At 44.9% G+C, this 27,537-nt stretch overlaps 2 protein-coding genes across 20 annotated transcripts in view; both read right to left on the reverse strand.

The window, feature by feature from the left end:
* Positions 1-22,738, reverse strand: part of TIAM2 (TIAM Rac1 associated GEF 2) — a 216,281-nt gene extending 193,543 nt beyond the window's left edge. For 7 of the 12 annotated variants that reach the window (XM_074368104.1, XM_074368107.1, XM_074368111.1 and 4 more), the window contains exons 1-3: positions 18,455-18,576; positions 17,763-18,139; positions 17,237-17,431 (exon numbers count right to left, since the gene is read on the reverse strand). The gene's annotated coding sequence lies outside the window, so the exon portion shown is untranslated. Of the gene's footprint in view, positions 1-16,603; positions 17,180-17,236; positions 17,432-17,762; positions 18,140-18,454; positions 18,577-22,602 lie in introns of those variants that run through there. The other 5 variants (XM_074368106.1, XM_074368100.1, XM_074368110.1 and 2 more) reach the window with 3 other exon arrangements.
* SCAF8 (SR-related CTD associated factor 8) overlaps positions 22,623-27,537 on the reverse strand; it is a 196,520-nt gene continuing 191,605 nt past the window's right edge. For 7 of the 8 annotated variants that reach the window (XM_074368124.1, XM_074368118.1, XM_074368117.1 and 4 more), the window contains one exon: positions 25,407-27,023. The gene's annotated coding sequence lies outside the window, so the exon portion shown is untranslated. Of the gene's footprint in view, positions 22,748-25,406; positions 27,024-27,537 lie in introns of those variants that run through there. The other variant, XM_074368120.1, reaches the window with a different exon arrangement.

The raw sequence follows: 27,537 nt of genomic DNA on the forward strand, positions 1-27,537 counted from the left end.
GTAAAACGCACAATGTGCTCCCTGCCCTGCCCCCGTCTCAAGAAAGAACCAGGAGAAAGGGTATGAATTCAGGCAACCCCATCTCCAGTGCAGATTCCCAGTATCCTTTCCACGTGGTAGTGGGAGCATGAACTGTCCAAGCCACGTGACAGTCCCTAGCGCAGTAGCCTCCCTTCTCTTCTCTGAACTCCCCAGCCTCTCACCACCATTCCCAAAACACAGAACTCTTGCAAGCAAACGTTTTACAGCAAAAGAGAGAAAACCCTCTGCCAAACTCTGAATGTGGGGAATTTGCAGAGAGGTATTTTATCACCTGTTTTGTGGATTACCCAGCACACCCACTTCCAGTAGCATAAATCATCTTAACTAGCTGCCGACCCCAAACCCCAGCAGCACTCAGGGGACGGGAGGGGCATCTTATGCACAGATTTGGGGCCACCAGTCCCAGGCAGGGGCACCAACAAGGTGTGATAAGCAAGAGAAGAAATCAGGGGAAACTCAGGCACCCTCGCATGATGCCCACACTCACCAGGTGGGAGAAACGGGGCATGCGGTTTAACTTCTCTCACCTCCACCCTCTTAAGTGAGTCAGGACTCACTTGAAGGTCTCTCCTGGTGTTTTAAGATTCAAACAGATCAGGGAGTCCCATGCTGCAGTATGAGATTTTAAGGTGGGGCATGTGTGTACTATTTATGTGACACCATCACAAACTGTCCCGTGGTTAATTCTGGGAAATAGCACTATGGGTATTGCAGAATCATGACTTAGAGGGGTTTGGCTGGTGCATCTGCTTTTGTTTTTAACATCCCCTACCACCCAACACGAAGTAGAAAAAGATGTGTTTTTTTTCTTTAAGTCAGTGTTCAATCTAAAGCTCCAAAGGGAAAAAAAATCAAAATATGTCAGGATTATCTTCCTCTTCATGCTCTGTGGACTTCCTCTCCCTCCGTGAACTCTCACAGTAAAGAACAGGATGAGAAGTGTGGCCCTGCGGTGAAGATCTGTACAGTCTAAACTGAACAGGGTGATCTGGGGGATGGGAAGGGGGGAAAGGGAGAAACAGGACTTGAACATAAAATGTTTGTAATGAACTGGCCAGAAAAAAGATGATCTCTTTGAATTTGCAAGCTCTATTCAAACACTCTATGTTATTTATTAACCACTCCGTTTTTCTCTTTCTATAAAGAAATTCAGCACAGTATCAGCTTTGATATATTTACAATATTCCTCTTGGAGAAAGTCCAGAATCTACATTTGGTTTTTAAAAGAAGGCTCTTCCGGCCTAGAAGCTATCTCAAACAGCCAAAACACACATTCAGAAAAGCTGAGCCTCTTGTTAACATTTTCCAAGCGCACAGTAGCTATGCACCATTTGGTACCCACCAGAACCCCTCCAAGAGTATCACAAGGCTGCCAATTTCTCCATGCATTTACAAGAATAATCCTCAGAAAGTGTCTGTTTGTAGAAGAATTCCATTTTTACTGGTATGCCCATCAAAAATTTACTGTCTCCCTAGGCAGGGTTCACTGGTTTTAGTGACTTGGCCAAATATCAAAATAGCTGTGATTAAATGGATTTCAGAGAGCCAGATAAGGTATAAAAACTGAGGGTGACCCCAAAGGAACTAAAATTATGCTTAGCACATGTTTAAATGACATACTAGTCACAAGGCAAACCATTGTTAGACCCAGGACATCTTAGGAGAAAGGCGGTCAAGGGCAGTGCGTGCTGAAGACAGGTCTTTTCAGCTCAGCACTGGGAGTGATGGAAGCAACCGTCCACATTTTTCAAAATAAATATTTCACACCCAATTATTTGAATGTGCTAAGACAAACCTGAAAGGCCTCACAATCTCAATTCCATTCATCTGAATTATCATCTGAGACACTGAAAATGCAGCAGCTCTACAGTCAGATCCAAGGGAGAGAGCCTCTCGTTCCGCACATGAGGCACAGACCGAATGACTACCTGTCCAAAAGGTTTCTGGCCAATGTTGATGCCAGAATGACCTTCCCACCCCTTAATGACAACAATGTCTTACAAACTGAGTGGCCGCCTGAAATATCTAAGGATGCCGTGAAGCACTCAGCCAACATAAACACAGCCTGGAAATAACTGCTCCCAAATTTAATTAATTTTTTTTAACCGACTTCCCAGGCTTAAGAACACAAAAAACCTGCTGCTTTATGTATCTAGCAACATGTCCCAGATCCCCCAGGCCCCATCTCTAGGAAAACTTCATCCAGAACAAGCAGGTCACCCGTGATTCGAAAGGTATGTCTATAACACTTCAAAAGATTGTTATAATAGCACAACTGTAAAATGTGAGAGATGGGCGTGGGAGTCCCAGGAACATAGGGCACAGGCTTACAGAAACTGTAGGCATTACCGTTACATACACAGCTGACCTTGAACCCCACACAGTCAAAAGCCCCTTATAACTTTACAATCAACCCTTCATCTGTGGATCTCCATCCATAGATTCAACCAATCACGGATAGAGAAGTACTACAGTAGTCATTGAAAAAAGTCTGCATACAAGTGGACCTGTGCTGTTCAAACTCGTTTTTCAAAGCTCAACTGTATTCTCAGTGACTTAGCATGAACATTAACATCTGGGCTCAGCGTGGAGGGTAGGCAGAGTGGCACTTATTTCTATGTGGTTAAGAAAAAAGCAAACATCAGAGCGTCTGTCAACTTCCAGGAACATCAGGTATTATGTCTGGCTGTCCAAGCTCACTGAGACCTCGGGGACCTCAGCCCAGAGCCCCCAAAAGCTCATCACCTCCCGGCTGCCGGCTGCCACCTAAAACTCCACTCTCAGAGCATCAGTCTTGTCTTTGCTTCTGCCCATCAAACTTGTTCAAAAAACATTTCGCTACTGCCTATCTCCCCCGCACCCCACTTAAAAATTCAACCTTAAAGAAACAGGAAAGACTGCAGAAGGACTGCAGCACAGACATCCATATTTAGAAAAACTCCTACATGATTAAGAAGACCCTTCTCCCCAGATTGAAAATCTGTGCTTTACCTAAATGTTTATGCTTCAGAGATATTCTAGGGATATCCAGTGAGCTAGCTGGCTGTCCATCCGTATCTACCAACCTTTCTAGAGACAGACAGACACAGAGAGAGCGCCCCAGAATGGATGTGTGTGTGTGTGTGTGTGTACAGAGAGAGAGAGAGAGATCTGTTATACATCAAGATATTTATCCCTATATAGAAAGACTGTGTGTGTGTAACTTTGACAGGTGAACATATTTTGCCTTGTGACTTAGTATACCTACACGTAATAGTTAATCTTATTTGTCAACTTGGAGAGTGTTTGGGGGTGAGATTAACATTTAAATCATGAACTGTGAATATAACAAATCACTCTCCAGGGTATGAGTGGGCCACGTCCAATCAGTTGAAGATCTGAATAGCCACAAAAAGAGGGACCAAGAGGGAATTCTCCAGAAGACTGTCTTCTGGCTTCATCTGAACCATCTGCTCTCAGAGGTCTCCAGGCTGCCTGCCCATGATCAGATGTTGGATTTATCAGCCTCCATCATCACATGAGCCAGATCCTTGTTACAAAGCACTTTCTATATCTATATACATCCTATTAAATCTGTTTTTCTGAAGAACCTTGACTAATACTGTATGTATGTGTGTGTGTGTGTATATATATATATATATATCTCATTATCTATATCTTTCTACCTTTCTCACTATATACATATATCTCTATATACACATCCATGTTTGTGTGTGTGTGTGTGTATATATATATATATATATAAACACAGATATACATTAAACTAACAAGTTTCAAGAAACAATATCCTTACCACATGAAATATATTTACTTTTGATTCCATATTATGCTACGTCATTCTACCTCGTGTGTGTCGTAATAGGAGTCTTACTCAAAAAGACGTCAGAAAGTTATAGGAATTTTTTTAAGTCTATCAGAATTAAAAACAAAACCAACCAGCAAACTGATGTCACTACCTGTGACTCATAGTTTGAAAAATACTATTTTATTCAAAAGGCTGAGCACTTCTACAGTGTCTGCAGCTGGACCTGTCACTTAATAAACCACAGGGATTGTTCCATACTTAGGGACACTTAATTTGTTTCTACCTAGATCTTTTCTTATAAGGAGGATGAGCCAAGAAAGAAGAGTGAAAATGAGGGTTTCAAGAAACCCAGAACAGAGACTCATTGAGTACCAAAGGCAAGTTTAAACTAATTCACAATTTCCCTTAAGCCTGGTTTTAGGGTTTTCATAAAGTGGTTGACGAAAGGAACCAAGAGCAATAGGCAGGCTTCTTCTGCAGGCATTTGTGAAGCATGAGATCTCTCATTCCTTTTATTGAAATGTCAGTACTGCTGTTCTGCCTCTTATCTATTTCCCAGCAGATTCCAGTAAAGATTAGGAAATCCAATTTTAGACTTGTCCATCAGGCTTACAAGAACAGACTTCATTCAATTCACTTACACACACCTGCTGAATCCAAGGGCAGGAAGACACATCGGTGTTACCCAAGTCGTCCCCTGTTCCCTTTCTTACTAGAATTTCCCCTTCCTCACCTGAAGTACGTTACCATGAAAGTCTCACACTCACGTCCCACTGATACACATGTCTAAACACAGTTTCGGGTACTAAAAAGCACAACCTTAAAGTCAAGTCTCTTGATCAGATTTGTTCAACTCTCAGTAATAGGCTACAGTTTTGTTTTACTTTTTTAATGGTTTGTTCTGGTTTGGGTTTTTTTTTGGGGGGGAGGCAGTAATTAGGTTTATTTATTTATTATTTTTTAATGGAGGTACTGGGAATTGAACCCAGGACTTCATGCATGCTAGGCATGTGCCCTACCACTGAGCCATATCCTCCCCCATCAGGCTACAGTTTTAAGACTAGGCAGTATTAAAGAGAAAAGGACAAATGCCAGGGGCCTTAGAAATCATCTCTTCCACTGGATTCATCACTGTAGTAGATTCTTCAGAGGGGCCCCAGAAACATCCCCATCTTCACTCCAGGGAAGAAAGACAAAAAGATACACAAGGTATATGAAGCATCTTATCATGCACCCCTGCTGTCATTAATATAATTCTAGTTTCTCTCTTTTGTACTTAGGATCAAAAGAGTCTTCTGATTTCAAATGTCTGAAAACCACTATTACTGTACCATTTCACAGTCAGAACAACAGAGCTCCTGAGAAGCAGACTGGTATCCATGGATCTACATCCCAGTCACTGCACCTCCAGGGCAGCAGTTCTCCTAATGTGGTCCAGGACCAAGAGCAGCAGCACCCTGGGAAACTTCTTAGAAATGAAAATTCTCAGGCCGATCCCAGATCTCTGAATCAGAAACTGTGAGGGTGGGGCCCAGCCATGTGTGTTTTAACAAGCCCTCCAGGTGACTCTGATGCCCTAATGTCTGAGCACCTCTCTTCTGGAGCAATTCCAGTGTTTGTCCATCATCTTCCTCTTCCTCTTCCTCTTCTAGTCCCCCATCTCTACTTCAGTGCACATGCAGCAACTTCCCAGAAAACTGGAGATTCACCCACTGAGACAGTCAAGCTATCATGAGAAGGTATTCAAACCCTGCTACAGTGCTGTCAATACATTTCTGTCTTTCCTCACCATAACAACACTCACATCCTTAGGGGTCAACTTAAAGTTTCCATGTTTCCAGAGAATAATTCAAGGGGGTAGAATTTACTAACATTTCAGAGAGTAAACCTCATGAGGGCTGAGCAATGCTAAGAAATTTATTTCCAGAAAACCAGGATTGTGGTACCCTGGACTATTAGTGACCAATACTCACCAAAAAGAGGACCAAAGAGACTAAGTGACAAAACATGGAAAGATTAGTAGATGCTGAGACGGCTCTTTCCAGGAAAACCTGGTTCCACCACCTTAGCATAAGTAGCAACATGACTACTGCTCACCTCGAAGGCTTTGAGGATTGATCTAACTGCACCTCATACTCTGTGGTTTGAGACGTGCCCCTCAGCTCCCCAGGTGAACTTGCCCTTGTGTAAAGACACCACGGAAGAGGCACTGTACAGACTCGCTGTTGGTTGTAAGCCACATCTCAATTTCACGCTATTTAAAAATTTTTCAAGAATGCCAAATGAGAAATTTCATGAAGCTTCAACATCTATGAGGTATTACTGGGAGAATCAACCTATTCGAATCTACTACTCATTTCTCCTTTATGAAGTAAAATCTTTTAAACTAGTCCCTATTAAAGTGCTCACTAGATGAACCTTCATCCTGAAAAGTAAAAGTACACTGAAGTGGACAGGCCTATGGGATGGGGGAAGGGGAAAAGGAGTGGAGGAATGTACATGAAGGAGAAGCAGCTTTCTGGCTAATTTCCTGAACTGAATAAAGTGACTAGTGTGACTGGCTAACAAAGAACATAAACACTGCCACCGCTCGTGTCCACTTCCTTGGGATAATGGGCTACCTTGCAGTAATGATGCTTTGGTAGGCAAAGCCTTCTCTGTCTCTTAGCAGCATCTCCCTACCCCCGCCGCACCCAAGCTCCCTTGCGTGTGCCTGCAAAAGCCTACACAATAATTCAACAAGGACACAAGACTTGAAAACCAGACTTCAGACCACAATTAAGGGTGGTTTCTGTTTGACCAGACAGTAAGCTTTCTTCTCTTGGGCACTCCACTGTCATTGCAAGGCTGCAGGGATCTGCCCTTACAATTGAGGGCGCATGTGGCACACTGTCTTACAACAGAAAGTCAAAGGTTCCAAACTCCTGGGGGGAGGGGCAGTGATTAGGTTTGTTTACATTATTATTTATTTTTAATGGAGGTAGCGGGGACTGGACCCAGGACCTCATGCATGCTAAACATGCGCTCTACCCCTGAGCTCTACCCTCCCTCTGCAAACTACCATTTTTAGACACATTACTAACCTCTTCCATTAGTTTGGATTATAATCAAAACCAAAATGTATTCTGAATCTTGTGGACATGTGCTTTGCAATTATTTTGTTTACAACGAAAGTTGATAGACTTTCAAGATGTCAGTTGTTTCTTTCTAAAACAAGTATTAACAAAAAATCATAGTTATTTACAACACAAAGGCAGGACAAAGCTATGCTTCCTCTTACATGAAATAAAGGGCTGAACTAGATTGCTTCTAAGATTCCGTTCAGCTCAAATAATGTATACGGTGTCGTCAAATCTCCCACTCACAAGTAATTAGGAAAAGGCCTATTTATCTTCGCGCAGATGACACAATTTGCTGTAACCAACATAATAAGCTGCAGTTGGAGCGGGCTCGCTTTCTGTAAAGTTCTACGTTCCTTTGGGCAGGATCTAAAGTACACAGCTAAGAAGTTGTTATTGCCTTTGCTAATTCCAAAAACTCATAGGTTTAGTTTCCTTTCCAATAGAAAATCTAAAACATTTCCTGGCCTTTTGGTGCAGTCCTCATAACAGGTCCTTCAAATTTTTAAGCACAGGGGGAGGGTATAGCTTAGTGCTTGGCATGCACGAAGTCCTAGGTTCAATCCCCAGTACTTGCATTAAAATAAATAAATCTAATTACCTCCACCTTCCCCCAACCCCCACAAAAAAAGATTCTAATTTTTAAGCCTAGAGACAAAAGCCTAGAGTAAAGAATTCTGGGACAGAGGCCTTGCTCTGCTCACCATTAACTTCTTACAGTGGGGAATTAAAGCAGGTCATTTAACTTTCCCCAAACCTCAAGCTTCTCTTCTGGAAAATGGGTTGAACTGGATGATTTCTAGAGGTTATTCTGTTCTAGAATGCTACTGATACATGACAACAAATAAAGGGATATAGCGTGGCTTGTGATTTGGGACCACAACATTGTGAATATGCCCGTGGGGCGATAAGCCCTCATGTCTGTGTCACTACTGTTTACATATTTTTAAAACTTTTTTCTAGTTATTAATAAGATTTTCAAAACCTATTTTATTTTTTAGTATTTTTTTATAAGATGAAGGATGATTTTTGTTTTTTTCACATTATTTCATATTCTCCAAAATTATTTATGTATTTTTTAAGGTGTGTCATCTCTTCTACTGCACACAAATATAAATGTACTTTTACACTTTTAAATTACTCAAGAATTTGCAATGCAATCTACATATGTTTAACGGTTCCCCGTTAGACCATAGGAAAACTACATTTTACTTAATGTTGACAATAAACTATGGATGTGCTCATCCATTTTCAGAATGGCCCATTGATTGATTTGCTGAAAATTCCAAGTGCTGGCTGCCAATTCTGTATACACCATTCAAATTTTAGTGAGTTTTGTAACTAATGAGATTTATCAAGCCATCAAAATTTAGCTTCTGTGACAGACAGCTTTTCAGAAAATGACACACAGCAATGACATTCTCTTCTCAACATACACCAAGGCTCCAGCAACGTCAACCATCCCCCTGGAACTCAATTTCCTCACACATGTAGACTAATGGCCAAGGTGGAACTTGCTACAGTTGGATTTAGTGACCTCCCTACATTTCTAAAGACAGGGCATTTAAAAATTCCAATTATCTGGTAAGCTGCAACAGAACTAAGCAAAGTGCTTCCTGCTAGCATCTTAGGAAATGGCCTTCACTGAAGAAATAAAACCGTTTCTTCATTAATAGCTATTACAAAATAGATGTTTCTATGTTGACTGAAAATTTCCCTACTACTTTGCACTATTAATATGCTAATAATTAATAAATTTAACTTATTTTTTCCTCTAGAGACTGGATGTTTCTTTTTAAAAAGAGCGCCTGTCAAACCACAAATCATGGATCAGTCTGAAATAAGGGACTCTATTGCATTTCTCTGTGGACGATCTCCAAATCTCTTGCCAATCCCTGGCACATCAACTGACACGGTGAGGTCCTCACCATCCTACGTGAGCCATCTCAGGAGGGGACCCTGCGGGAGAAAGATGTGGGAAAGAAGACCTGGGTTCAGCTCCACACACTCCCTCTCCAAGCTGAGTGTCCTCAGAGGACAAGTCTCACCTGAAGGGCAGAGTTTCTCAATGTACAATTGAAGAGCCTGGAGTGTGTGATAAAATGCACCCGAGGCCTCCAGAACCATCATCTCAGAGTGACTTCCAGCCTGCGTTTTAACAGGCTCCCAAGTGATATTTATACAAATTTAAGTTTGAGACCTCCCGCCACTGGCTTCATTGTCCCCACCTGTAGGAGAAGGTAATAAGACTCAACCATTATCTCTAAATTCTCTTCTGATCATCTTCACAACCTGTCACGTTGAGACCCAGCAGTGCCGTCATTTTACCAGCATCCTCACCGTAGCCGTACCTCGGCCCAGATGTGACCACTTTCTTCTCCATGTGTTCTGCAGGGCTCCTTTGTTCCGCATCTACTCTAATGGCTCCTCAGTGTATGTATATTCTACACAGCTACTCTGTTTGTACCTATCTCCTGGCTATTTTGCTGTATGTACAGTCAACACGGTTACTTTGTTTATATATTTTCTACATGGTTACTTCGTTCACATATATCCTATGTGGCTACTCTGTTTATATCTATTCCCCATGGCCACTTTGTTCTACATGGTTACTTTGTTTAACCTATATCCTACTTGGCCACTGTGTTCACCTATATTCTATACCTGTCCTGCTCTCAATACCTCTACCACCTCTGTTAAGGTACTGATCTTGATTCAATTTCTTCCCCAGCCATTCTTCTAGTTCAACGCTGAATTCCCCTCCACCCAGTTTCAGAGACTTTGAAATCCATATTATCCACAGCCCCCAAGATCACAGATAATTACCTTCTGGCAACGTCTAATTACACATTCTGGATTTACCAAGACCCAGCAAGTTCACCAGCCTTGCCCTTGTTACTAGTGTTGGGTGATGCTTACCTGTCACCTAGAAAGGCTCCAGTGCCAGTGAGCCCAACAGCATATTATAAATACACTACTTTTAAACTTTAAAACTTTTTCTTTCATTTTCTTATACTCTATTGCTGCATTGAATCATTAAGTTTTATGGCTGAGAGGATCTCTAGAAGTCATTTAGTCTAATGTGAATCCCCTGGCCACCAAAGTTGCAAATTAAGAAATGGAAACCTAGAGAGAATGTCATGTTTTGCTCAAGATCACACAGTTTTTTTTGGCAAAACTACCCAAAATGCAAGGCTCTTATGTCTATCCAAAATCCAGAACTCCAATCTTTTTGCAATACGGTTTGCCAACCACCTGGACTATTACCTCCAGTTGGACAAATACCAAGAACAACTCAATCAAACACATACAAGCATCTTTCAAATAGTTAACTGTCGTCTATCAGAATGGAGAAAAGTGAAGGCACTGGAAAAAGCCTTGTGTGTTCCCAAAACATCACAAATAGCAAACCTTGTGGAGTGATCACTTTTTTATAGTTAATAAGGAATCCAACTGAGAGGGGAAGGATGCAGACACATATACAACCACTGGGTGGGCAACGCAGCCATTCAGAAGATGAACCCCAAGAGTGATGAGGACAGTGTTACATTTCAAGAAAAAATGAGGGGTTATGAAAAGATCAAGAAGAGGATGACATTTGAGGTGAGCCTAGAGGGCTGAGGAGACCAGTGCTTTCCAGTTATAATAACAAAATTCTGATAGAGATTTTTTAAGTGACCTGTTAGTAGAGGTTCAATATACGTATAATGAATGGACCCAGTCCACGGTACCTCTCATTTTGTTTTACATCTTATGCAAAATAAACTTATTTGCCAGATGATATGCAGTGTATTTACCAACAAGAAGTTCAACAAACAGAAATGAAGGGAAAATTACCACAGATGACATGGTTTCAGAGAATGATGAGGGTTCTCCAGAGGGAAAATTCAAAACGGACCAGTTCAATGGGTAAATATTTTGGTTCTGATTCTGCTAACATTCCACAAGGCTTCGTGTCCTCATACAGCAAGTACTGATCCCAGAAGTTTCAAATGCCACCAACACACATGATAACTTAATTCACTCCAATGTATTCCAGATGTGTTCTTCCTTCGTTTCTGGACATATGTTTAAATGCTCTTTCCAAAGTGCAATAAAATACATTTTAAACCAGCCTCACGGTTATCCAGAGTGGTAAGGGTCAATACGACTGCTAGTCTGTCAACCACCACCCCAGTATGAGGCCTGAAGAGGAGAGCTGATGAGAAGAATTTGATGCCTCATCTGCCAGAGGACACTGGGAATCATGAGGGAACAATTTTATGTTCTCTCTGAAGAATCAAAGGCCCTCACATGTTCAGCTGATTTGCCAAATGAATGAAGATATATTCCAGACCAGAATCTAGATCTATTAATACACAGTATAATGACATTGCTACTACTGCTTACTTAGGAAAGGTGGAGAAAACTTTATTTTTTAGCACTTAATTATTGATAACGTCCATCTAAAGAGTCAAGTATTTGGCAAAGGATCACTCAACTTCATGACCGCAAAACAACTTCAAACACATAGAAATTTTAAAACAATTTCAGTTAACACCTCATTCTGTCAACCACCACTTAAGAATGACCACTAAGGTGGGGAGGGTATAGCTCAGTGGTAGAGCACGTGCTTAGCATGTATGAGGTCCTGGGTTTAATCCCCAGTACCTCTATTAAAAATAAATTAATAAATAAAAATCTAATTACCTCCTCCCCACACCAAAAAATAATTTTTTTTTATTTAAAATGTTTTTAAAAGTAAAACGAATGGCCAATAAGGCACCATGGGGCCCTGGAAGAGGTGCAAAGAGAAAACAAGCAAAGCACCCCTTGTGTGATGGAGAATCACCCACAACAGAATAGCATGTGATGAAGGCCATGGCTGACACAGACCACGTATGGACACAGCACCTGGAAGCACAGAAAAGGATGCTTCACACCCAGAGGAAAGGCTTCGCTGGGTCTCAATGGATGACGATGAGAAGCTGGCCAAACAGCGAAGAGTGACCAAAGAGAAGGACAGAGAGGACAGTGCAAAGCAATGGAAAAGGGGCGGAGCATGGCTTCTGCTTTGCCAGCCCAACTCACAGCTCAATCCTCTGACCATCCTTACGAAGCCCGATTCCACCTACAGGGAGGGAAGAACTAATAACACTTCTTGAACTCTCTCATCCCAGCAGGCGGGGTTCTAAGCACATTATCTTATTCATTAACGTCCGAAGTCTCCAAATAATCTTCTATGAGGAAAGCACAGCTGTCACCCTCCTTTTAGAGCTGAAAATCCTGAGGCATAGAACACTTTTTATAAGACAAAAAACTATCCTGAATTTAAAAATGAGAACAAAATATTGCACTAAAATTCATCACTTTATTTTAAAGGCATTGGGAATCTTCCCCTTTCACCAATTTGAGAAGATTTCCAAACTTATTTACCATGCCATTTCCCAAACAACTGATGACTAGAGAATCTTCAAAATTCTAGTGTTACATCCTCTTCCCAGTGCAAAAGAATCACTTAGTTAACGGGAACTCTTGAAGAACCATGCCCAAGAGACACAGTCAGAAATCTAACTGTGAATTTAAAAGAAACCTTGTAATCCAACACCACAAAAACACAATGAAAGCTGCAGTCCAGATTCTGTTACTCAATCTGCAAACCTCCTCAATGGAAACAAAGCAGATTAATTTCCAGCTGGCGGGAATGCCTGGAGAGGAGCGGGCTGGCGCCCAGGGCAGACCGAATCCGAGATAGGAAATACGTTACAGGCTCCTGGCAGGGAACCTGCTTGGGGACCAGCCTAAGTCTACTGGCCTTAGTCTGTGGGAGGGCTTCGGATCAGGCACTTTTTGTTCTTTCTTAAAGTTCTAAACTAACTCATAGAAGCTTTCAAATTCAACATTGCTCTTATTAAAATTCTTGATTCATTTACAGTTATAAACATGCTAACAGTGGAGACATGTTGGGAGAAAGGAGGAAATGTTGAATCAGACAGACTGGGGTCAAATCTCAGCTGGGGTCAGCTGGGGGACCTCAGAACTGTGTGAACTTGGGTGAGGGTCCCCCACAGGTCCCCAGCCTTCTCCTTCTGTGCTGCTGAGATCAGTCAACATCCTTCACCCAATATATTGCTCCCTGTCCTCCGCACTCTCACTTGCCAAGTCCATCCCACCTCCTTGGGATTTCAGGACTCCTTCCCCTGCGTGTTCCCACCACCCTATTCCTGCTGCCTTGGACCATCTGCACCATTACAACTGATCATCTTTCTGCCAGTCTTGGTTCCTTAAATCCACTCACCACGCTCTAAAGAGGGACTGGTCTAAAATGCAGATTCCGCCTCTGCCTAAAGCTGAAGTGATTCCTTTTTATGTCATTTTTCTTCTCCACTTCAAGTTCTCTTACTGCTGTTCAGAGACTGGAGATACTTCATACATTACGGGGGCTCCCCAAACACCTGCGGGACATGGGGGGATAGTTGTTTAGGCTTTGGTTTCCTCACTGCTCTACTCAGAGCAGTAAACAGGGTGATGAAAAGAGAGCCCAGCACAGCGCTGCTGCCGGGGGAGAAGGGGAGCACTTCCTGCCAGATTCTAACTCTTATCTTGTTACTATTCAGAGTTCTAAAGTTTGCAAAGTGCTTTCACACATGCAGGCTAATTTGACCCTTCTAGCAACTCTGAGACTTAGGAGGTTACAGGAAGACACGAAGGCTGCTGAGATTCAAGGCTTGCAGAATTAAGACTAGTCTGTGGACAGACCTACTGATTCCAAAGCCCGAGGTTTTTGGTGGTGGTGATGGTGGTGGTGGTGGTGGTGGTTGTTTTAATTGATGCCTGTCAGGAGTTCTGGCTTCTTTTGCAAAAAATAATTCCTACCCATCTCATCTACCAAGTTTATTGGACACTTTTACGGCATTGAAGGAATACGAATGCAGAGGCCAAATTCCACTAGAATGGACTCCAAAGGACTTTGGTTTGTGCTATATGGAATAATTTAAATAAGTTAGTTATCAGCAGGCTTGTTCATTCAGTCCTTCATTCAGCAAACATTTCTCACCTGCCTGTCTCGCAGGGGCCATTGTGTTCGATGCTGTGACCCTTCCCTTTCTGAGATATCATAACTAGTCTATACTTTCAAGATTTCCCAACTGAAGCCAACAATGGAAGACACAGAAGCTTGAATAAGTATATGTTCTTGAACAAGGAAAGCAACGAACTAAGAGCCAGGAAAGCTTAGGTAGGGCTCATCCTGGCTAAGCTTTGTGACCTTGGACAAGTCTCTGGGACTACCTTTCCTTATCCATAACAGGGGAAGATTGGCCTATGTTATCTTTAAAGCTATTCTATGCTACAAATCCTAGAGATTTCAGGATTCCATACAATTGTCATGGTCTTTTGACATTTAATATTATATGATTCTATACCTCATTTTTAACGATTTTGGTGAGATGAACCACATATTGACTTTAGCTTGAAAAATCTCTCCAGATCACCCCACAAGTTGTTAGAAGTTTTCAACTCCAAACATATTTGGAGGATTTTTAGGAATCTTGTAGCCAACTGAGCTTGCAAATTGCCCCTCACATAAAAACTGCATTTTTTTCACATGTAAATTGTAATCTTAAATGCTAATCTCATTGGACAACCTAAATAAATCAGATTCAACACCCTTTTTTCTTTCTTATTATAATTCTGTGATGTGTCACTTCAGGATGACTTAGTTCTTATTTATAAAATGGCATTTCATACAGCTTATTAACACATGTTCATGTGAGCAAAGCTCTTGATGGCCTTACTTTCAAGGGTCTTGTATCTCTCTCAGCAAATCATGATTAGATGGATAAACCTTAGTGCCTTGAAAGGTAATCAGCCGAGGAGGCCCAGCACGTGTCGGCACACATCTCTGCTGCCCACCTGTGAACTCACACTCCCAGACTCTCCCCTGTAATCAAGAAGACTTCTAAGACTCACTACAACAGCCAGACATAAGACAGAGCAAACTGAAGCACATTCCTGTATCCTGACTTACAGGAGACACCTGCCCCCAAACTCCTGCTTCGTTCTAGACGTCTCCAGAGACGATGCTTTCTTTTCTCCCATTCAAGGAATCTGAATTGGACTGCTCCATCAGTCTCTGTGATGGGTGCTGAGGACAGTAACGGGGAGAGGATGAAGCAGGGTCACCACTCGCCCACACTGTGCCTTTGGGTAAACTAGAAAAGGTGGCCCCTTCCCGCACAGAGGAGTGCACCAGGGGCTTGGCAAGTGGGGTGCAAATTGGATTTCAGCCGCCACTTGCCCATTGGAGAGGATGACCTTGTGCAGTGAACAACTTACACGATTTGACAAGGTGGCACAGCCAGAGGTGTAAAAAATATATATCATATTCTAGTAGACACTGACTGCTAGGGAAGAGAGAGCTTAACTGCCTAGCGATAATGAGGAAGGAGAGCCTGCTGGAGAAGGGATCTGACTGACACGTGAAGGACGGGTGGGTAATCAACAGATGGACGAGGGAGCAGGAACAGTATAAACAGAATGTTCATTCATTCCAGAGAGTGGTCTGGAAATGACAACTTGGAAGGAGTTTGATGAGCCTGGCAGACAGAGTGTGAGTGTGTGAGTGTGTGAAAGTGAGAGAGAGAGAGAGAGAGAGGGAGAGAGGGAGGGAGAGAGAGAGAGAGAGAGAGAGGGAGGGAGAGGGAGAGGGAGAGAGAGAGAGAGGGAGGGAGAGGGGGAGAGGGAGAGAGAGTGTGTGTGTGTGTGTGTATATGTAAGGGGGAGGGAGGGAGACCTAGGGAAGAGTCAGGAGATGAGGCTGGAAAGGCAGGCGGGGTCCAGATTACAAGCATTTTATATGGCAAATTAAGGTGTTGAAACCTGCTTCTGAGATCATTAGGGGCTTGTTTCGCCACTGTAAACAAGAAACTCTTCTTCAATTACACCTTTCCCTATTTTTTACCTTCACAAATCACAAGGTAATTAGGGACTCTCTGATACCCTAAAGAACGAGCAGGTACAATCCGATGGAAAAAAAGTTTGCTTTTAGAAGGGCAGCAATCTTGATACTACATTTTGAGAACAGACAACCTTAAAGAATTTCAGAACATGTTTTTAAGCCTGTATGTCCACAAGTTCTATTGGTTATGCTCAAATGTTAAGACCAGAAATTGACACTTTTATTCAGAGCCTAGGAAGTATTTATAGCATATGGTCTGCACCTGTAAGAAACTTAGAAGCCTTATCTTAAAAACTTTATTAGAGATCCTCTGGCTGAAACCTATCAGAAAGGGCCTTGGAGATAACCAGGTGCTGGCCCTTCAAATAATGATGTCAGCAGCATTGGAGGGGGTAGAATGGGTGAACAAGTATGAGAGGAGAACCCCAAAACCTTGGCCACGTAGTGAATAAAGGTCTTATCACGACCCACAGCTGCCTTGCTTACAACTGTCACCAGGCAGCCTCATTCGGGGCCATCGCGGAGGAAACGCAAATGAAATTATCTTCAGGACCAAGCAGCCTCCCCTCCCTTCCCCCAAATAAGTAAACTGATCCTATATTTCTATTTCAAAAAGTAAAAAGAGGCATGGAAGCTCACCAGACTAAGTTTCACCATTTCTTAAAAGATAAAGTCCCCGGTGCCATCGTACTCCCGTACCTTTACGGCGGCTGCCGCCGTCAATTGTTGGAAGAATGGCCTCTTTTCTTCCTAAACTGTTTTTGGTAAATATGATCCGTTTGCGACACGACGTGTCGGCTTTCCCCGAAACTTGGCACCTGGGCCCCTCGAAGCACAGCCTGGCGGGGAGGCAGCGGGGTGGGGGGGCAGCGGGACGGCTGTCCCCTCCCAGCTCGGCGGCCTGGGGCTGGGGGTCCCCTCGGCTTGGTGAGCGGAGGCGCGGGCGCGGGGGCCACCCTCCCGGCACCTTCCCGGGCGCTTGGCTGCCGCACCCACGAGGCCGGGCTCGGGCGCGGACGCACTAACGTGGGGCCCGGGCTGGGGTGGGGGGAGCTGGCCGGGCACCGGGGCACCGCGAGGGCCAGTGTTCTGGGTTTCCTCCGCCAGGCCAGGCAGCGCGGGGGGACAGGACGCGCCAGGGCGCTGCTACCGTGCGCCGGGCTGTGCCCCCTCGGCCATCGAGGCCGGGACCCTCAGCTCACCGCCCGGGAAAGGTGGAGGAGGGCACGAGGAACGAGGTGGAGGAGGGCACGAGGAATGAAGTGGAGACGGCGGGCCGCCCGCCCCTAGCCAAGGCCGGCGTCTGGCCTCGCCCCCGCCGCCCGCTCTTACCTGGGTGGAGCGCCCGGCACCCGCCCGGGGCCCCGGCCGGCGACACGGCCGTTCCCGCAGCGCCCCCAGCGCGGGGTCCCCGGGGCACGTGGGGCGGCGCGGGCCGAGTTGGAGAAGTTGCCGGGGTCAGTCGTCCCCCTGCGAGCGCTGAGCCTCCGGCAGTCGCGGCTGCGTTTCGCCCCGGGAGCGGCGCTTCTGGCGGCGAGAGCGGCCACACCTTCCTCCCCACCCGCTCGGCCCGCCTTCTCCCCGCCCCCGCCGCCCAGCCCAGCCCAGCCCAGCCCAGCCCACCCCACCCCCACCCTCCCCCATCCCCCATCCCCCTTCAGAAGCGCCCCCACCCGCTCCGGCCCGCGCCAATCCCCCGCCGCGCCCACCGAGCCAGGCCCCCGACCCCCGCCCGCTCCGCTCCCAGGACGGCCCGCGCTCCCGCCTGCTGCCGCCACCGTCGCCTCCTGCGCTTTCTCTCCAGGACGTCCCAACTAAAGATCACCGAGAACTCAGCGAGCTTCCAGTAGGCGCCTACCGGGAGCTAGGCGCTCTGCCTGCCATCGTGGATGCGATGCTTAAGATCCAATTCCTTCCCCAAAGAGCTGAAAGTGGAGAAGACGTTGAACCGGGTACCACTCAGGATAGAAGCAGGCGGAATCTGAAGCCTCAAGTGGGCAGGAGAGACTGCTCATCTCCCAACCTTCCTGAGAAGAGAATGATGGAGGTGGCACTCGAGTGGAGACGGAGAGTCCAGGAGAATTCGGACTTTCCGGATGGCAGCTGCAGGGTTTATTAGAGAAACCTGAGTAATCCAACGGGCCGGGATGATGGGAACGCGGAGGACGCTCGGAAGAAGCAGGAGGGAAGGCTGTGTTCCCACAGTCGCTGTCCTTGCCTTTACAAAGGCTGGCCCTGGAGAGGAGAGGGAAGGAGGAAGATGCAGTCCATGTGCCAGTGTGGGTCTTCCAAGAAGCAGGCATCAAGACAGGACTAGATATAGAAGGATTTTCTTAGGGAAATGGCGGTGGGATTAAGTGAGAGGGGCCACGGAGAGCCAGGCCTCATGGAGTCTGGCCCCACTGAAGGACGGAGGGATGCCGTCCTCCTAACCTCCCTGCAGCCTAAGGAAGATCATGGGTGAGTCCTGCATCCAAAGTTACCCACCACTGGTGGCCCAGGACTCCTTGGAGCCCACCTGCCTTAGTACCTGTGTCTCTCGGTCCTTACCTGGGAGCTGCCTTCAGGGAAGTGTGGCCTTGGGCACAAACCCAGGGCTCTCAGTCCGCCCAGCTCCGAGAAAGCTGGAAATGGTTTGAGGTTTTCAACGAATCCTCACAGCTGGTGATGATCTAAAGACAAATCGAATCAACTTTCCCACACACACCTGCAGTTTTTAAGTGACGCCCCAAAGATCTGCTGTGTTCAGACAGACCTGGCTGTCTACTTTCTGCTGCTGCAGTCTGTGTCCACACTGACCCCTTTCTGCCCCACAGGCTCTCCCTGGTGCTGTCCCAGTTTGGGCACAGATGGCTCTGCCTGGGGAAATAAATGCCTCCTCCTCCACTCACTCTCCAGTTCTCTACTCAAGCATCACCTCCTCGAAGGAGCTTTTTCTCCTTAGCACAGACCTCCTATCCTGTGGTCTTTTTTGTATATTTCTTCACCTTGGCCACATGTATTATGTTTTTTCACTATTTCAAAAATTTTTTTTCTGATAATACAAGTAATATGTTCATTGCACAAACTTGGGAAAATACATAGAACCCAAATGTCTCTCTATTCCCCCAGGCTTCTTGGGACACCTCCCCTTGATAGACAAGTCTAAGCCCCCATCCAATGTGTATCAGTAAATCTGAGTCCAGTCAGGAGAGAAACCACACAGCAATTAAACAGTAAATGTTTAATATAAAGAACTATTCAGAGAAAACAATAACTCAAAAAGACACATGTGCCCCAACATTCATAGCAGCACTATTTACAATAGCCAAGACATGGAAACAACCTGAATGCCCATTTACAGGTGACTGGATAAAGAAGTTGTGGTATATATACACAATGGAATATTCCTCAGCCACAGCAAAGAATGAAATAATGCCATTTGCAGCAACATGGATGGACCTAGAGATTAGCATATTAAGTGAAGTCAGACAGAAAGATAAATATCATATGATATCACTTATATGCGGAATCTTAAAAAAATAGAAATTTTATTTGCAAACAAATAGACTCATGGACATAGAAAACAAACTATGGTTACCAAAGGGGAAAGGGAGGGGAAGAATAAATTAGGGGTTGGAGATTAACAGACACACATTATTATATATGAAATAGATAAACAACAAGGACTTACTGTGTAGCACAAGGAACTATATTCAGTTTCTTGTAATAAGCTGTAATGGAAACTGAATCGCTTTGCTGTACACCTGAAACTCACATTGTAAATCAACTATACTTTAATAAAAAATAAAATTTAAAAAAAAAAAGAACCATTAACTATAACAGAATCTGGAGCAATGAGGGATTGACAAGAAGTAAAGAGAACTCAAAAGAAAACAGGAAAAGCAGATATAAAATCTTTAAAAGCAGCCACTACCCTGGGGCTGAGAGCGAGCACCTGGGGATGAGCCTTGCCCTACCCCAGGCTGAGACCCAGACCCTACTGGGGAGGGCATGGCTGTGGCTCACTAAGAGGCAGAGAAGTCACTGTGGTATCATGCCAGTGGAACTTGCTGGAAATCAACTGTCTGAAATTTGCTGATAATCTACCTTCTAGGGTGGGGGAAAGCTGTTCACAGGGAGGTGTATCATGGAAGCACCTCATTGCAAAACCACCCGAACAGCGAGATACCAGAAAAAGCTGGGGGCCGCTACTGGCTGCCCTGCACTGCAGGATCCTAGTGCAGGAGAAACTGCCCCAAATGCAGGAGGCAGCAAGCAAGAGCAGGGCAACCGGCAGGCAGAAGTCCGTCCTCCTGCCATGCCTCCCCCACACCCGGTGCTGATGAAGTTTAACAAGCCAGCTGGCAAAGGAAATTATATGAAAGGCCCAGATCCCTCTTTCCAGAGAAGGCAAAAAGGATGAATTTGGAGCTGACAGGCGATGAGGCAGTGACTGGCACACTGTGTAACCTCAGAGAGTCTGGGCATAGTCCGGTTTCCCCTCCCAAAAGATGCCTGCACATTCCAGACGAATCCTATCATTTCCACCAATCGCCCTGCTGGCCCTTCTTCCCTTGGCTGGCTTGTGCTCTGACTCCCACGCCCCCTGCTGCAAGTTGTCTCTTAGCTTTTCCTCCTACAGCTTTGCCTCCAGGGGGAGGCACGGTGTCTTCCTCGCCTAGTTTCTCAGCAGAGCTATGCCCAAGGGGAGGGTCACAGAATTTAACAGAAGTCTTGGGGAAACAGAAGGGAATTACAGAAGGGGTAAAGAAAAAAAGTGAAAAACAAATAATAGTCCCAAAGACATGAAGCCACCCAGGGCCTCTCTCTCCTTCGCCCAAGCCCCATCCAGGGAACCAGCGTGTCCCCCACCCCGCCACCAGAGTCCAGGCTGCAACGCCATCAGGGCCTATGAGAGAGAGAGAGAAAAAGCTTCTCCACACCCTCAGTCTTAGTCCCACTCTATTAGATAAAAAATCATCTGCAGAGGTGCATCTTGGTCTACAGTAAAGATGAACCTTCACACCAAGTCAGAAAGAGAAACTGAGTGCTGGAAACCTTAACTCATTCGCTCACCCATCTGTTCACGGAGACTTCGCTCCGCACCTGGCACTGTCGGGGGCAGCAGGGATATAATCTGCGTAATTGTTACAGTCGGAGGGAGGGTGATAGGTAGTCAACAAATTTCACAAATAGTCCTTTTTATGTCTCTGCTAAAGATGTGCAGCATGTAAGAAAGAGAGTGAACCCAGCTCCAAGGGATCAGACAGGGCTTACTGGAGAAAGCAGCATTTTAGCTGTGCTCTGAAGGCTGGCTTGAGCTGGATCATTCTCAGTAAAGGGAGTGGTGACTTTGAAGCTCTGATGTGGACGGAGCTGGGTCCATCCGAAGGGAAGGGAGTAAGGACAGAGCAACAGGGAATGAGGCCAAAGATGCCAAGAAGCAGTCATGCATGCTCTTGTAGGCATGTTAAGAATTCTGGATTTTATCCTTAGAACAATGAGAACCCTCTGAAAGGTTTTAAGCCCCAGCTGAGCTGAGTGGGGGTGGGGAGGAGAGACTGGAGGGTATATTTGGGAAGGGTATGCGGAGAATATACAGGACTAGCATTCAGAACAGAGTTTGGACCTGGAGATGTGCACTGAGACGTAAGTGGTGCGGAGAAATAAAGTCTAGCCCTGGGCCTGGCTGAAACGCCTGCGGGGAAGACTGGAAGGAGACAGAACTCTCACCAGGTGGGGTCAGATCAGCAAAGAAAACCCCAGAGGGAAAAGCCAGGGCGCTCAGGGCGATGGGGAAGTTATGCGGGGTCAACTTCGTTATAAAGCAGGAGTCAGCTTTCCTGTAGAAGAATCCAAGGTGCAATTAAAGCAAATCTACTCCCAAAGATGAATTCAAATGTCCACCCCTGGTAAAGACAAGAACAACCTGATTTTAAAAAGGCAGCCCCACTGTCCTCACCATCCACTCACTTCACAGCCACCAAACGTCTTCAACTACAGCACCCTATTATTTCCTAAAAAGTTAAAAAATCATATTAACTGTCACCCCACTCCTGAGAAATAACCATTTGGTCATAGTCTCTTGCAGAATCTTCCTACTTCAATTACTCAGACTCCTTGAAGTAAGGATTCAGCCCACTTCTCAATCTTTCTAGTCCTGGGCAGTATTTTCTTGGACTTTCTGTTAGCAGGACACTGAGTCGATGGTTTCAACAAACAAGTCATCCTTAAAAAAACAAACAAACAAACAAGTCATCCTTGCCCTGTGTCCTACGTCGGAAGGTGCCTTCTTAAGCTGCCTTTCTAGCTTTGGAGGGTTTTGTTTTGTTTGCTTGTTTTGGAAGTTGGTTTTTTTGCTCTCTTTTCACTCTTTCCCAGTACCTGAAGGAAGAGAATCTTTTTGCCAAGTAAACTCTGTCTCCGCCTGGGCGCCGCCGGTCACAGAAGTGACGTTACACACACACACACACACACACACACACACACACACACACACACACGCAGTGGCAATGCCACTCCACAGAGCTCAAATTCACTTTTACAGCCTGTTTGTGGGTGAGCACGAGGAGTCCAGCGATGGTTCCTTCCACTAAGTGCTTCCCTGTGACTTCCCGCCCCGGACGTTCACAGGCTCGGCAGCCTCCCTCCCAACGCCCCAAGATTCAGGAGACAGGCAGGGACCACGCGGCTCCCGGCACAGGCAGGCAGCTCACCAGCAGGCCAGGCTAACTTGGGAGAAGTGGAGATGTCCAGAGGAAGGCTGCACCTCTCCTTTCTGAAGGTCACTTAGCTGAACACAAAAGGGTCTTTCAGCTGTTGAGGAGCCCACACGTGTCACTTCATGGCGTTTTCAAACTCCTGAAAGAAAGAAGGCGGTGGGACTGATAACAATTCCGAAAAGCTGCGTTGAACCCCAAAATTGAGATCCACCCTGCACTGCCTTCAAACCAGTCACATGTGTGTGTGTGATGTGTCGTTGCCAGGTGGGGTGGGGCGGGGGGGCGTTCACCTGCTCACACGGGTGAAAGATTGTTCTATCTCTTGGATTCATTTGATCAGTTTTCCTTTCCGCTGACAAGTTACTAGAGTCTAACTGATAAATCCTTGAAAGAAAAATGAAAGACAAAAGGTCGCCTGGTAGGATTACTACCCCATGATAAAAGGTCTATGTTTGTTTAGAAGATTGCTCAAGATTCCAGATCTAAAAACCTGGTTTAATCCCATAGAGAATCTCTCTTAGCCAGAGCTGATGCCTCGACTCGATCCCTGAGCTGGGAAGCATCTCTGGGCATCTCCGAAGAGGAGATAGAGGTGTTCAGTGCTCCCTGGAAAGCCTGCTACTCTTATATTTGTGTACGAGTTTTGGGTGGATCAGCCCAGGTTGCCAATCTGCTGGTCTGGCTCCTGTGTAACCCAGATGCAGACACCCTCCAAGACCCAGTGAAAGACTTTTAACCTTGGACTTCACCCTCAAAAGATACAGCCTTAAAAAAAAAATGCCCATGACATTGATGGTTCTAAGTTGATACAACTTATGTTAAGTTTGTTTTATTTGTTATAATTTATAAACAAAGTTAGTCTGATAAACATATCAGAAAATGTAAAAGTTAATATTTTCTGTATCAAAATAAAGTGCCTAGTATAATGCTTATATACCTTAAAGATGTCCAGTCAGTTCTTGCTTGCCAGCTGGTTACATGGCCGGCATCCATTTTCGCTGGAGCCCTCAACCTAGGAAATGTGTTTGTTGAACCCATAAACTTTTTGTGAAATGCAAAACTTACAAAATATGAGCATGCCTTTTCTCTCATTTCCCTTTATGGCCCTGAGCTCCACTTTTTCAATTCCCTCGTCCCATTAAACTTGGACTTGGAATTGGGTCGCAGTTTCTCTGGTTGGACTCTCCCTGAATTCCTCGCACTTCCTCCGAACCCTGTTCACGGTGTTGGCTGAGCACTGCTGTCACCAGCACAGGCTTCCTAACTGGCTGCTTATTAGTATTATTGAAAGGACTGGGGTTTGGGGTTTGGATGTCACAGTTCTAAGTGGGTCAGAAGGGAGGAAAACAGATCAACTTCTGCTCGTGGACAAAGACAATTTAAGCCACATCTGAAGTTGAGGGTTGTTGGCATGGAGCCATCTGGTGTATAGAAAAGATGGTTACACGGGAAGTGAATTTTGAAATCGAACTACCTAGGGAACAAATTCCCTCCAGGATATTAGAAGGAGCAGCTTTCTCCTCGAAAGTGAAATCTGTGTAGGTGTGCTGGTGTGTAGTGTGAGGAAGTCCCACGAACCGTTATGTGCCTCTTTTTAAAAGTTATAATTTGGTGATGATGTGTAATTTGTGGGTTTCAGTTTCAAAGCTGGGGTATTAAATGAGCTAAAACCTGACCTTGAGCTCAGATTTATATGCTTGCCAATTTCTTCTGAGTCCAATGTATTGTAAGAGAAAAGAAAAGAAAGTCTTAGGGTATGCTATAACAATTTTAGTAAGTATTCATCAAATGTCTCATATATATCATGTATTTATATATATATGGAATAAATATATTTGATGTAATACAAGTAGACTTACTTGATTCTTTTAACAGCCCTATATTATTGCAATTTTTAAAAAGGACTTTACAAACTTTAGTGAAATGGAGAAAGTGTCACACAGAAAAAAATCTGCTTTTTAAACTTTGTGTCTAGCACATAATAGAAATACTCACTGAATTAACAGATATATCAGTAAATCTATTGTCTTAAGTTAGAGCAATAATAACTTGACCTTGTGGCTACTGTTCATTTTTTTCACCCAAACTTTCTCATTAGAAAGTTTAAATGAGCCACACACTTTAAAATTCACACTCTGGGCTTTTAAAGTACACATAGTTTTCTATAGGACTATATATAACCTTTCTATAAGAGGTGAGATTTGTATCTTTACACTGTAAAGAACAGGTCTCCATAAAAATTTTTTTTAAATCATTTTGACATTGAAATTTTCTCTTCTAGATTTTAAACCTACCATCAACATCTGCAGTGGTTCCCCAAAGTTACAGGATTAATGAAATCTTTCCATGCAGACATAATAAACAATCTATGGTTACCAGGGGGAAAGGGGGTAGGAGGCATAAATGTGGGAGTTGGAGATTTGTAGATATTAACTACTATATATAAAAATAGATTAAAAAACAAATTTTTTCTGTATAGCACAGGGAACTACATTCAATATCTTGTAGTAACCTTTAATGAAAAATGGTATATGTATGTATATGTGTGACTGGGACACTGTGCTGTACTCCAGAAACTGACATACTGTAACTGTACTTCAATTAAAAAAAACTTTCTGCCCACAATTTTTCCCTGCTATTGTGTAAAGGGTTTTAAAAATATTTATGTTTTACCATTTTTTAAACGAAAAGAAAAAAGAAAAAACCAGAGTTGTTGTCAACTCTTTATGCCTCTGGAATAATCAGCTTCATTCCTCTCCCCCACCTCCGTCCTTCTCTCCCAAGAAGGGATGGGAAACTCTGTTTGCATATTTTATTATTATTCCATGTCGTTGGAATGAAAGTCTCAGCAAACTCACGTTCCCTGGTGGAATTCCCCGGTGCAGACAAGCTGGTTTTACATACGCAGCCCTGAGAGGAGGAGACAAAGCAGAAGCTGGGTGCAGGGGCTGCTCTGTTTCCCTCTTGCCTCAAAGACTGTCTTTATCATCTGCAAATATATACTCCTAGCCCGCGAGGCCACAAGAGCATTTATAAAGCAACCTTGGGTCCTTTGAAATAGATGGACACCATTTGTCATGTGTTTTTAAAAATGTCTTTGTCCAAGGACAATTTTCTACAACAAGAGGATATTATTCATCGGCGCCGAGTCCCACCTGGACCCAGAATGTTAACTGAGAGATGCACCCACCCTGGATGACTCTGTTTTACCATCAGGGCTCCTGTAGCTACCTGCTCGCACAGAAACCTGAGGGCATTCCAGTTTTACCAACTGCAGAAGGAAGTGGTTGAGAAACCCATCTTCTCTTCTCTGCGATGAGGTAATGAGAAACCAGCCGTCCTGAGAAAGTACTGGAGGAACGCTAGTGTCTCCCCGGCACTGTCCCAAGGGCAAGGGGAACAGAGGGGTGATTGATGGGCAGTGGTGAAGACCTGCCGTTAGCTCATCCGTCTACCAACTCCTGCTGGAGATAAGCCAACGAACAAGCACTAAGTCTCAGAGCCCCCACTGCTCCCCAGCCTCTTTCCCACATGCCACCCACACAGAAAGTTACATTTTTGTTCCTATCTCATTTCCAATCTGACACAGATTCATCAGTACTAAAACACTTACTCGTGGGGGAAGACAAAAAAAAAAGTCCAGAGAGAATGATTCTGCACTAGCCTGACTCCCCCCGCCCTGGAGGGCGGTCTCTGGCCACATCCATCTTGCCATCATGGTGCCTCCTCAGACTTTCTCCTCCTCAAGCCCACCTCCTACCTCAGTCAGCCACATCCCTGTGTCCCAAGCCACTGGGAGCCGCCTTTGACCTCTCCTGCCCTTCATTCCCACAACCATTTGGTCTCCAGTCTTCGCCTTGTCACCTCCTAGTGCATTTCCTAACCTCTCCTGTCTCGACCACCATTTCCATCTGTTCTGCTCAAACCGTTGCAGCGACAGCCTGGACCCGGCCACAGTGGCGTCTGCCTGGGTGGAAGCTGCTCTGTGCTTCCAGAGCATCAGGACGATCGCTCCTTCCCCAGTGCCCCTTCCCTAACTAGACAGCACACTTTGGTAGGGGAGGGGCGGTGAGGGGGTGTCCTGGTAACCAGCTCTGGACTTGGAACATCACAGGCACCCCGGCTCTGCTCCACGAGTGGCTCATCTCTGTCCTCTGCCGAGCTGTGTGCAGCTCCTGCTGTGCACACACATCTTGCAAAGCTTTGTTCAGTGATGTGGCAATGGGATGCTTTGCCCTCATGGGGCAGGAATCTTCTCTATTTTTTTTTTTTCTATCTGTCCCATAAGATTCTTCTGTGACCATGTTTGACATAACTGGATTTGGAAGATCTTCCTTTCTCCTCTTCTCCTCTTTCATCAAAAGCTGGTGGTTGATAACTCCTCCTCACTGTCTCTTGCTGGTCGGCTGTCTCCTCTGCGGGTAGAGATAAGGGAAGCTCTCAGAACTCTTTAGAGATGCCGTGTCCTGCCCTCATGCTCTGCCCCCGGGAGATGTTACACAGTAGCAGAGGCTCCTTTTTCTTCAAAACCCAGTTCCCTTCCTTTTTTGGCCATATCACCCTCTATCATCCCAGGTGGGGTTACCCTCCCCCCGAGAAATGTCTGTGGTTGGGGGGAGGGTATAGCTCAGTGGTAGAGTGCATACTTAGCATGCATGAGGTCCTGAGTTCAATCCCCAGTACCTGCATAGGAAAAAAATTTTTAAATAAAAAATAAACCTAATTACCTCCCCCTCCATAAAAAAGAAGTAATTATAAAGCTCTGACCAGCACACATTTTCAAGGAAAGCAGATATGACATAATGGAAGGGGTGTGTGTGTGTGTGTGTGTGTGTGTGTGTTGCTCACAGCACAGCATAAGAGTTAACAGACCTATTGGAGTCAAGACTGTCTGGTTCAAACCAGCTTCCAGTTCTTACACTGTCCTGG

This window comes from Camelus bactrianus, chromosome 8 (genome assembly GCF_048773025.1).
Source record: "Camelus bactrianus isolate YW-2024 breed Bactrian camel chromosome 8, ASM4877302v1, whole genome shotgun sequence".
NCBI classification, from domain to species: domain Eukaryota; kingdom Metazoa; phylum Chordata; class Mammalia; order Artiodactyla; family Camelidae; genus Camelus; species Camelus bactrianus.